The 12,822-nt window shown below is 42.5% G+C and overlaps 1 pseudogene; it reads right to left on the bottom strand.

The window, feature by feature from the left end:
• Positions 1 to 1,400: 1,400 nt before the first annotated feature.
• On the bottom strand, positions 1,401 to 2,961 carry LOC110015556 (annotated as a pseudogene).
• Positions 2,962 to 12,822: the final 9,861 nt, after the last annotated feature.

The following is a 12,822-nucleotide window of genomic DNA, read 5'->3' as shown; positions in this document are numbered from 1 at the left end:
CAGTGCATAAACAATAATGTTCAAATAAACATGTAACTAATAAACATAAGTAACAAACACTAATAGTTTACTAATAGTATTATATATACACTGACCATATAATAATATAATATAATATAAACGCAACACTTTTGTTATTGCCCCCATTTTTTATGGTATGAACTCAAAGATGTGAAACATTTTCCACATACACAAAATAACCATTTCTCTGAAATATTGTTCACAAATCTGTGATAGTGAGCATTTCTCCTTTGCCAAGACAATCCATCCCACCTCGCAGGTGTGCCATATCAAGATGCTGATTAGACAGCATGATTATTGCACAAGTGTGCCTTAGACTGGCCACAAGAAAAGGCCACTCTGATTATTATATTATCGGTCTTGTACACTTCATCAGTTACTTAACTGTCACATTCTAAAGGAAAACACAATATTCTTATCTCCCTTTAACTTCACCTTTGAACATTTATGAAAACTCTGTAATGTCTATTACTCTATAAAATAGTTTCTTTGTAACATATAATCATATTTACAGGATAATCAAAACTAAAAACAATGTACGTTTCCCATCAGTTAAACTTGCATTACTTGTACATCCATAAATCTAAATATTCACTATATCTCCTACAATCAAGCATTTCTAGTTTCAGCATTAATCAGAAATCTGCATTTAACAACCGTTATAAACCAGAATAACATATTGCATTAAATTTATTTCATTAAAGATATAATAAATTAGGTTCAGGGTCGAGTCTGACTACTCCTCAGATGTTTTGGGCTGGTTACCCCTCCCCTCCGCACTGACGGTTCAAAGCTGTTAGCATTGCCAGTTGTTAGACAATAATGATCTACTCTTTCAACCACAATCTCTCTACTACACTTCATACTTCCCCATGACAAAATTCATCTCAAAACAACATTTTCGATTATAATCTGTAATTAGCATTTATTTAGATGCTCTTTTTACTGACCTGTGGTAAGAATAGAAGAGACATACACGTTGACCTAGCGTTAGCTTCATTACAGGAAGGTTTATTCTTCTTCCTGCATGCCCAACTACTCTATACCAGCGTGATGATCGCTAAGATGAACTATAAGACTTGACAAAGCTAAGAACTGACTTGACTAGATGTGACTTGGCTTGGCTTGAAAATGAAAACATAGCAACCTGAGAGGGGGAACATACCATCACAGTAATCAGTTTTTAACTTGTTAATCTCCCCAAAAAATGAACAACAACAAACTTAACAAATTTATAGAAATAGAGCAATACATCAGTATTGATATGTATCGTGGAACAAACGATAACTTTTAATGTTTTCCATCCATGTTACCTCTTCAGTGAGAATAATCCAGTCTGTTCTGGGCTTGAACAAGGGCACTAAAATCTGGCTGAATGTCTAAAGTGGCAATGCGAAGAACAGCTGAAGGTGGTCATCAGTCACAGAGGATCTGTGTTTGGATTTTTTGAACTTCATAACTGAAAATGCCTGTTCACAATGGTAGGTAGAGCCAAAGAGGACTAGGATCTTCTGAGCATGCCTCCTCAGTAGTGGAAAGTTCTCCTTTTTAAGGGAGGAGTAGAAGTCCAGCAGTGACACTGACCTGAAACGCTCTGCAAGGAGCATATCAGACTGCAGCTCAATGAGTTCCATCTGAACTTCACTTGGTGCATCATCCACAATGCAGTTGAAGGGAGAAGAAATCACATGCATTTCACTCTCAAGAGTTTTGAAATCTTGAAATCGCCTTGAAAACTCTGCATGCAGTGCTTCTAGCATGGTTGAGTACTTTTGGAGGTGACCCTCTGGTCTTTTGGCTTCCTTTAGTGTTGGCAAGTGTGTCAGATTATTGTCCTTCACTTGGCTTGAGAGAAACTGCAACTTTCTCATAAAAGCCTTCACTGCACTGTACATCTCATGCACAAAAAGCCCCTTTGACTGCAGTTTGACATTTAGTTGGTTCATTAGTGCAGTCACATCCACAGCGAATCCAAGGTCTGCCACCCAGTCTTCATCTGAAAGTTCTGGGACGTCATGACCTTTGTCAACACAGAAATCCTGAATCTGGCCTCTCAGGTCCCAGACACTTTTCAGCACCTTGCCAAGGCTGAGCCACCTAACAGTGCAGTGATATCTTATGTCACCATGTTCAATCTCATTTTCCTCCAAAATTGCAACAAATTGTCTGTGATTTAATGCTCTCGCTCTGATGAAGTTAACTGTTTTGGTGACAACATCAAAAACGTGTTTCATTTTTAACACTGTCTTACACAGCACCTCTTGATGTATAATACAATGCAAAAATGTCAACTTCTGCACAGGGTTAATTTCTGTCATTTTATCTTGCATTCTCTTTAAAAGTCAAACATTTTTTCCAGTCAGATTTGGACAGCCATCTGTTGTCACACCTACAAGTTTGTCCCATTTCAGTTCCAACATGTCCAAACATGCATTTACCTCTCTGAACAAGTCCTGTCCAGTGGTTGTCCCTTTCATTGATCGCATGGCTGCCAGCTCCTCCGTGATTTGAAACTCTGCAGTTATCCCACGTAAGAAGATGAGTAGCTGGGCGGTGTCACGTATATCGCAGCTCTCATCCAACGCCAGAGAGAAACAGTCAAAGTCAGCCACTCTGCTCTTCAGCTGAAGCTCCAAGTTTCCCGCGATGTCCTCAATCCGCCTCGCTACCGTGCGTCGGGACAGTGAAATGTTCTCAAACGCGCTCTTTTTCTCCGGGCATATCAGCGCAACAGAGTCCAGTAAATTCAGGCTTGATTACACAATATCCATTATCCAGATGTTGCTCTCGAGAATTGAGTTAAATTCACTCAGAAAGTCAGGAAAATGGTCATAGCTGCAGAGAGTTCCAGGACCATCCCACAGGTATGTGCAATCTGCCTTCTTGTGTAAGTAGTTTGACTGGTAAAATCAACTTTGATATTGTTTCTACATAACACATCTGAGCCAGTGCAAAATCTTAAGAACATGCCAAGCTTTTCCTCATTTAGCTCTCTGATGTATCTTTTCAGCTTCAGCTTCACCGTGAAGGAGCAAGAGGTGAGAAGCATACTGAGGACCGTCAACCCCAGGAAAGCTGCTGGACCCGATGGTGTCTCTGGACGCGTTCTGAAGGACTGCGCGGACCAGCTGGCTGGAGTCCTTACCAGGATTTTCAACCAGTCTCTTGCCCAGTCTACTGTCCCACCATGCCTGAAGTCCTCCATTATAGTCCCCCTGCCCAAGAAAACACACATCAGCAGTCTCAATGACTACCGGCCAGTTGCACTCACCCCAGTGGTGATGAAGTGCTTCGAAAAACTGGTACGGAGTCACATGACATCACTACTTCCAACATCCCTGGACCCACACCAGTTTGCGTACAGGGCAAAGAGATCCACAGAGGACGCCATAGTCACAGCCCTCCACACTGCATTGTCCCACCTGGAGAAACAAGGAAGCTATGTGTGGATGCTCTTTGTGGATTACAGCTCGGCGTTTAATACCATTCTCCCTCACAAACTGGTAAATAAACTGATGGAACTAGGACTTCCACACTCCACCTGCTCTTGGATCAAGAGCTTTCTTACTGATCGCAGTCAGAGAGTGAGAGTGGGCCCACACACATCCAAGGCCCTCACACTCAGCACTGGCTCCCCACAGGGCTGCGTGCTAAGCCCCCTGCTCTACACCCTGTACACCCATGACTGCATTTCTGCTCACCACAGCAACACCACTGTCAAATTCGCAGACGATACGACAGTGGTGGGACTCATTTCGGGGGGAGATGAGTCTGCTTATAGAGACGAGGTGGATCAGCTGACGATGTGGAGTAGGGAGAACAATCTGCTCCTCAATACCACAAAGACCAAGGAGGTCATTATTGACTTCAGGAGGAAGAAAACTGCTGTTTCTCCACTGTTCATCAGCGGGGTCTGTGTGGAGAGAGTGCCAGACTTCCACTTCTTGGGGGTCCACATAGAGGAGGATCTAACCTGGGGAGTAAACACCTCTGAGCTGCTAAAAAAGGCCCAGCAGAGACTGCACTTCCTAAGGGTGCTCAGGAAGAACAACATCTCCCAGAGACTGCTGGTGTCCTTTTATCGATGCTCTATTGAGAGCATCCTCACGTACTGTGTCTGTGTGTGGTTCAGCAGATGCACAGTGGCTCAGAGGAAAGCTCTTCAGAGGGTCATTAACACGGCACAGAAGATCACTGGCTGCCCTCTCCCCCCTCTGGAAGAACTCCACAACTCGCGCTGCCTCAAAAAAGCCCAGGACATTCTTAAGGACATTTCACACCCTGGACACTCCCTCTTTGAACTGTTGCCATCAGGGAGAAGGTTCAGGTCAATCAAAACAAGGACTGACAGATTCAAGGAAAGTTTTTATCCCGTAGCAATAACTACATTAAACGCTGTAAAGAACAAGCCATAAATGGAAACATGACAGAATGTTCACGCGTGTGTGGGTTATGTCTGCTGTATTTTATATTGTTTTTATACTATTTATTGTGATTTTATTTTTTTACTATTTTTACTATTTGACTATTTTTGCACCTTAATTTCGTTGTACAATGTTGCAATGACAAAGTCTATCTATCTATCTAAAGGTGTTGCGCCACCTCTGTTTGTTTTGTTGTCATCACAGAAGGGAAGTTTAAGAGGGCAACAACTTTTTTGCCGTTGGCTGGAGGTCCTTGTATTTTTTGGTCAACTCCCGAGGGCTTAGGTTCACATGTGCTTTTGTGACCTCTTGCCAGCAGTTTATGACAAACATGGGTTTCTGGACAAGTTCCTTGTGTGAAATTTCATCCAAAATTCCTGCTATATTAATTGCAGTGACCATTTTTTTTACATTCATACGTGCTCAAGACTTCCATTAGTTCATCAGTATCAGCAGATGAAAAACAGGACATTCCTTAGAATGTCCTGTTCTTGTGTGCTTACGAATTGCAGAAATGTTTTTTTAGGTCACTGTACACCTGTACACCTCCCCATCCTGCATTTTTTCTCAAAACGGTGGGGCAAGTCGGATTGCCAAATACTGACAGTCTCTAAATCTTTTTAGAAAAATTCTTCTGATTGTTTTCCATTTAGCTGCACAGAAGTCATGCCTGAGGAAAGGAACGTTCAGAGTTGTTGCTAGGGTGCACGGTTCATAAAGCTCTGTCTAAAAGCTACTGTAGACATCCCTGATGGCTCCTGAGACAGTTGCTTTTTCAACTGAATTGTCAGGGAGCAAACGTCGGATGTTTAAGTTTTTGACCAGGATATTTGTGTTAGTAAAAGCCTCAATCATTTCATTGAAGTTATTTGCATGGTGTAGAACCAAGGTAACTTCAGGTATTACAGGCTGAGGGTTTTGCAAGATGTCATCTGGATCAAAGATAATTGTGTCACCGAGAGAAGTAAAATCTAACTCTGATGAATGCTGTGCACCTATTATTATTTCAGGGTTAGAAGTCTGAGATTCATTGACTTCAGTGAGATCCACTAGAACTGCATAGCTTTGTTCACCTTCTTCTTCCACTTTCGGCTTCTCCCATCAGGGGTCGCCACAGCGAACAAGTCGCATGGTAAATTTGGCAATGTTTTACGCCGGATGCCCTTCCTGACGCAACCTTCTCAAACCGGGCTTGGAACCGGCAGAGGTAGAGAAGGGAACAGGGAGCAGCCCGGAGTCGAACCCAGGTTTCACGGATGGAAGGCGCCGCAAACCAGCACGAGCTAAACTGGCTCATAGCTTTGTTCACCAGAAAATGTAATATTTTGGATTTCATTGTCAAATGAAACTCTCTGTCTTAATCCTGCTAGACCTTGAGCGCTGCCTTTGATACTGTTGATCATGGGATCCTTTTGCACAGACACCAAGACTGGGTTGGCATCTCTGGATCTGCCCTAAGTTGGCTCAAGTCTTATCTAGAAGACAGGAAATACTTTGTTGAAATTGGGAATTTTGTTTCAGACTATATGGCCTTGACTTGTAGTGTGCCCCAGAGATCGATCCTGGGACCCCTTCTGTTCAACCTCTACATGCTGCCACTAGGGCAGTTAATACGCAGTAATTACATATCTTATCACAACTATGCAGATGATACTCAGATCTATATGTCACTGAGAACAGGTAAATATGGGCCGGTGGATTCACTCAGCCACTGCCTCGAACAGATCAGTGCGTGGATGCATAACAACTTTCTCCAGCTAAAGTCAAACAAGACAGAAGTTATTATTTTTGGCCTACAGAAACAAAGAGAAAGTGTCAGCAGCTACCTTCATTCTCTGTCTCTTAAACCCTCAAATCAAGTCAGAAATCTAGGGGTAATCATGGACTCTGACCTGAACTTTAACAGCCATATCAAGTCAGTAACATCGGCAGCATTTTACCATCTGTAAAACATTGCCAAAATCAAAAACATAATGTCAAAGCCAGACCTGGAGATACTTATTCATGCATTTGTCTCCAGTAGGTTAGACTACTGTAACGGCCTGCTCACCGGCCTCTCCAAACGAGCTGTAAAACAGCTTCAGCCCATCTAGAATGCTGCTGCTTGAGTCCTGACCAAAACCAGGAAGTATGATCACATTAGTCCTGTGCTCAGGTCTCTGCACTGGCTCCCTGTACCTCAAAGAATAGACTTCAAAGCAGCTCTGCTTGTGTACAAGTCTCTCCATGGCCATGCACCAAAGTACATCTCTGACATGTTAGTGCCATATGAACCATCTCGTACTCTGAGGACCTCAGGGACCGGCCTCCTGTTGATTCCCAGAGTCAGAACTAAACAAGGGGAATCAGCGTCAATATTCTGCAGCTAAAATCTGGAACAGCCTCCCTGAAGTCGTAGGACAGGCCTCTTCTGTGTCCATGTTCAAATCTAGACTTAAAACATTTCTGTTTAGCCGTTTACATGACTGAAAGGTCCTATCTGCACTTTTCTTTCCTTTCCTTACTTTCTTTTTAAATCAATTTTCAAATTTGTTCTTTTCTTTTAAAGTAAAATTTTATGTTGATTATTTCTATGATGTGTTGTGATTTTAATGCATTTTTCTGTTTTGTGAAGCACCTTGAATTACTTTGTGTACGAATTGTGCTATACAAATAAACTTGCCTTGCCTTGCCTTTTGAATCTCTCTGTGAGATTTTCTTTCACAGCTTTTAGTACATGTTCACTTTTACCAGCAAGGATAAAATCATCAACCCATATAATGATGATCACTTTTTCATTTTCTGTTTCTTTTGTGTAAACACAATGATCGGCTGGGTTTTGGACGAAGTTTATGGAAGCGATTATGTAGCATAAATAAAAAGCAAAGTCAAAACCAGAAATGCTTTTTAATTTTCAAAATGAAGCTGCATTTTTTGACTCAAAAATATAATGAAAAAGCAAACCACCAAAATGCTTTTTCATTTCCTTCCTCAACACAGCTTATTCTGTCACTTAATTAAAATTAAAATGAAAATGGTATTTGACATTTCATTTTCAAGACGTTCTCTGGTAAATGTGTAGCATAATTCATTTAGAAATGTCTAATTTGACATTCAAAATGAATTAATTGAAAAGCTTTTTAATTTTCAAAATGAAGCTGCATTTTTTGACTCAAAATTAAAAAGAAAAAGCAATACTTCAAAATGCTTTTTCATTTTATACTTAAAACCGCTTATTCTGTGTCATAATTAAAACGAAAATGCAAAGAGGGGATTGCATTTGCATTTTAACATCCACCTCGCGCACCTTGTCACAATATTCATTTCGAAAAAGCATTAGCAGAGGGGAGGCGGGGCGATGACGTCACTGCTTTCTCTGTGTGTCCGGCTGCTGACTGACGCACACACACGCACCAGGAGCAGACTGTGTTAGCGGCAGAGAAGACTGTTTTGTGATGGTTGTGAACTTCTGATGAGTTGCCACAGCTTCTCAGGACTAAGTAGCTGCATGTCCGCCTTCTGCGGTCCTCCTCCTGACGCACCGCGGATAAGCTTTTGTTCTTAGGACCGCCAGCTGCCTTCGCACAGCGGAGCGCGAAGCTCTGACGATCGCTGAAGGCGGAAATGCTGCTACGATCTGAGAAACCATCATATGAATTTGTGTTTCCAGTGGTGTCAAGAACAAAATAAAGACTGATGTAATTCCCAGATATTTACACATTTATCTGCAGCTTTGCGGTGAATTTCTTGTTTGATTAATAAGATCCAGGTTTGAGCAGGCCAGGTCCAGCGGTTTTTGAACAGGACCCGGTTTTTTGTAATCTTAATGTGAAAAATGCAGCAGAATGTTCCTTTAGCTCCCTCGCGAATCAGAAGCTTTGAATCGTAAGCCAACTTTAGCGTTGTCTGACCGCACGGATTTAAAAACATATGATCGAGCAGAGCAGGCCCTAAAATATAATCATGACAGTAATAAAATCACATTATGAAGATAGTCTCCTGCAGCTTTGCGCTGAGTGAGTGTTGGTCCACCAGCAACGTTTAGCATGGAGAAATCTGCTGTCTATTGATGGAGCTCCAGCTGTCATCAAACAGCAAATTCACCGCGAAGCTGCAGATAAATTTGTAAATATATGGGAATCAGTCTTTATTTTGTTTTGGACACCACTGGAAACACAAATCTATATGATGGTTTCTCAGATCGTAGCAGCATTTCCGCCTTCAGCGATCGTCGGAGCTTCGCGCTCCGCTGTGCGAAGGCAGCTGGCGGTCCGAAGAAAAAAGCTTGTCCGCGGTGCGTCAGGAGGAGGACCGCAGAAGGCGGACATGCAGCTACTTAGTCTGCATGTCTGTGACTGTGGAAACTCATCAGAAGTTCACAACCATCACAAAACCCTCTTCTCTGCCGCTAACACAGTCTGCTCCTGGTGCGTGTGTGTGCGTCAGTCAGCAGCCGGACACACGAAGAAAGCAGTGACGTCATCGCCGAGCCTCCCCTCTGCTAATGCTTTTTCGAAATGAATATTGCGACAAGGTGCGCGGGGTGGATGTTAAAATGAAAATGCCATCCCCTCTTTGCATTTTCGTTTTAATTATGACACAGAATAAGCAGTTTTAGGTATAAAATGAAAAAGCATTTTGAAGTATTGCTTTTTCTTTTTAATTTTGAGTCAAAAAATGCAGCTACATTTTGAAAATTAAAAAGCATTTCTGTTCTTTCTCTTTCGGCTTTTCCCATCAGGGGTCGCCACAGCGAATCATCCTTTTCCACCTCACTCTATCATGAACATCTTCTACTCTAACGTTAGCCAACTTCATGTCCTCTGTTAAGACATCCATGTATCTCCTCTTTGGCCGTCCTCTTGCCCTCCGGCCAGGCAGCTCCATCTCCAACATCCTTCTACCAATATATCCACTATCCCTCCTCTGAACATGTCCAAACCATCTCAGTCTGGCTTCTCTGACTTTGTCGCTAACACAGGCAACATGAGCCGTCCCTCTGATGTACTCGTTCCTTATCCTGTCTAACCTGGTCACTCCTAAGGAGAACCTCAACATCTTCATCTCCGCTACCTCCATCTCAGCCTCTTGTCTCTGTCTCACTGCTACCGTCTCTAACCCATAGAGCAGAGCTGGTCTCACCACTGTCTTGTACACCTTTCCTTTGAGTCTTGCTGGCACTCTTCTGTCACACAACACTCCTGACACTTTCCTCCAACCGCTCCAACCTGCCTGCACTCGCCTCTTCACCTCTTTTCCACACTCCCCATCACACTGAACTGTTGACCCCAGGTACTTAAACTCCTGCACCTTCTTCACCTCAGCTCCCTGTAACCTAACGCTTCTACCTTGATCCCTCTCGTTCAGACACATGTATTCTGTCTTACTACGACTGACCTTCATACCTCTTCTTTCCAGAGCAAACCTCCACCTCTCTAGCTGTTCCTCCACCTGCTCTCTACTCTCACTGCAAATTACAATGTCATCCGCAAACATCATTGTCCAGGGAGATTCCTGTCTTACCTCGTCTGTCAGCCTGTCCATCAGCATAGCAAACAAAAAAGGACTCAAAGCTGATCCTTGGTGTAGTCCCACCTCCACCTTGAACTCCTCTGTCTGACCTACAGCACATCTCACCACCGTCATACTTCTCTCATACATGTCCTGAACTACTCTGACATACTTCTCTGCCACTCCAGACGACCTCATACAGTACCACAGCTCCTCCCTCGGCACCCTGTCATACGCCTTCTCTAAATCTACGAACACACAATGCAGCTCCTTCTGACCATCTCTGTACTTTTCCATCAACATTCTCAAAGCAAAAATGGCATCAGTGGTGCTCTTACGGGGCATGAAACCATACTGCTGCTCACAAATCTCCACCTTCTTCCTAAGCCTGGCTTCCACTACTCTTTCCCACAGCTTCATTGTGTGGCTCATCAACTTTATTCCTCTATAGCTGCTGCAGTTCTGCGTGTCACCCTTGTTCTTAAAGATCGGAACCAGGACGCTTCTCCTCCATTCCTCAGGCATCTTCTCACTCTCTAAAATCCTATTGAACAACCTTGTTAGAAATTCCACTGCTGTCTCTCCTAAGCACTTCCATACCTCCACAGGTAGGTCATCAGGACCAACGGCCTTTCCGCTCTTCATCCTTTTCAGAGCCTTCCTAACCTCATCCTTTCCAATCTCGGCTACTTCCTGCTCCACAACAACCACATCTTCCTCCCTTCTTTCCCTGTCATTTTCCTCGTTCATCAGCTCCTCAAAATACTCCTTCCATCTTTTCTGTACACTCTCTTGGGTTGTTAGCACCTTTCCATCTCTGTCCTTAATCACCCTTATCTGTTGCACGTCCTTCCCATCTCTGTCTCTCTGTCTGGCTAGCCTGTACAAGTCCTTCTCTCCTTCCTTTGTGTCTAACCTGTCATATAGCTCATCGTAAGCTTTCTGTTTGGCCTTTGCCACCTCTCTCTTCACTCTACGCTGCGCTTCCTTGTACTCCTGTCTACCTTCCTCAGTCCTTTCTACATCCCACTTCCTTTTAGCCAACCTCTTCCTCTGGACGCATTCCTGTACTTCCTCATTCCACCACCAAGTCTCTTTACCGTCTTTCCTCTTTCCAGATGACACACCTAGCACCTTCCTACCTGTTTCCCTGATAATCTCTGCTGTAGTTTCCCAGTCCTCTGGAAGCTCATCCTGACCACCCAGGACCTGCCTCAACTTCTGCCTAAATTCCTCACAAGTTTCTTCATTCTGTAGCTTCCACCACTTGGTCTTCTTTTCTGTTTTCCCTCTCTTCTTCTTCCTGACCTCCAGAGTCATCTTACACACCACCATGCGGTGCTGTCTGGCTACACTCTCTCCTACCACCACTTTGCAGTCATTAACCTCTCTCAAATGACCTCGTCTACATAGGATGTAGTCCACCTGAGTACTCCTACCTCCACTTCTGTATGTCACTCTATGTTCCTCTCTCTTCTGGAAGTAAGTGTTGACTACAGCCATTTCCATCCTCTTCGCAAAGTCCACCACCATCTGTCCCTCCAGATTCCTTTCCTTCACACCAAACCTGCCCATCACCTCCTCATCACCTCTGTTGCCCTCACCAACATGCCCATTAAAGTCTGCTCCAATAACAACTCTCTCTCCTCTGGGAAAACTCTCTATGACCTCATCCAACTCACTCCAGAATCTCTCCTTCACTTCTAACTCACAGCATTTAAAAAGCATTTCTGTTAATCCATTTTAATTGTCAAATTAGACATTTCTAAATGAATTATGCTACAAATTTACCAGGGACCTTTTTGAAAATGAAATGTCAAATACCATTTTCTTTATCATTTTAATTAAGTGACAGAAAAAGCTGGGTTGAAGTATAAAATGATAAAGCATTTTGAAGTATTGCTTTTTCTTTTTAATTTTGAGTAAAAAAATGCAGCTTCATTTTGAAAGTTAAAAAGCATTTCTATTGATCCATTTTGAATATCAAATTAGACATTTCTGAATGAATTATGCTACACATTTACCATGGAACGTCTTGAAAATGAAATGTCAAATACCATTTTCATTTTAATTTTAATTTTAATTAAGTGACAGAATAAGCTGTGTTGAGGAAGGAAATGAAAAAGCATTTTGGTGGTTTGCTTTTTCATTATATTTTTGAGTCAAAAAATGCTTTTTCATTTTGAAAATGAAAAAGCATTTCTGGTTTTGACTTTGCTTTTTATTTATGCTACATAATCGCTTCCATAGAAGTTACTTTCAGTCAGATATTCATGCAATGTCCTATTCCAATTTCTGCCTGACTGTTTAAGTCCATAGTGACTTCTCAAGTTTGTGCACCAACTTTTTATCTGCATTCGATTTAACCTCATAACCTTCTGGTTCTTCTAGATAGATCTCGCAATCTATTGGTGCAGTCAAATAGGCAGTTTTAACATCCATCTGATGTAAAATCAGGTTTTTCTCTGCTGCTTTTTGCATCAGCACTCTTATACTCTTCATGTTAGCTGTAGGGGAAAATGTTTCCTCATAATCAATACCTTTCCTCTGGCTAAACCCTTTGGCTACATATCGTGACTTTTATTTCTTAGATCCATCCATTTTCTTTTTGATGGCATACACCCATTTGCCCCCCACTGCTTTCTTATCCTCTGGTAGGGTTGTAAGTGTAAATGTGTCATTTTCCTTCAGTGCTTCAATCTCATCATCCATTGCACTTGTCCATTCCTTTGACCTGGATGAAGTAACAGCATCTCTAAATGTTAGAGGAATATCACTCACAAGTCTGTAACAATAATCAATGTTTGGCAACACTTGGTCCTCCTCCACTCCAGTTATGTAGTCACTCAGGTAACTTGTCTTTTTTTTGTTTCTGGAGGGGAATCTT

The sequence above is a fragment of the Oryzias latipes genome, chromosome 9 (genome assembly GCF_002234675.1).
Source record: "Oryzias latipes chromosome 9, ASM223467v1".
Lineage (NCBI taxonomy): Eukaryota > Metazoa > Chordata > Actinopteri > Beloniformes > Adrianichthyidae > Oryzias > Oryzias latipes.
This window is presented reverse-complemented; position numbering and strand designations above follow the sequence as displayed.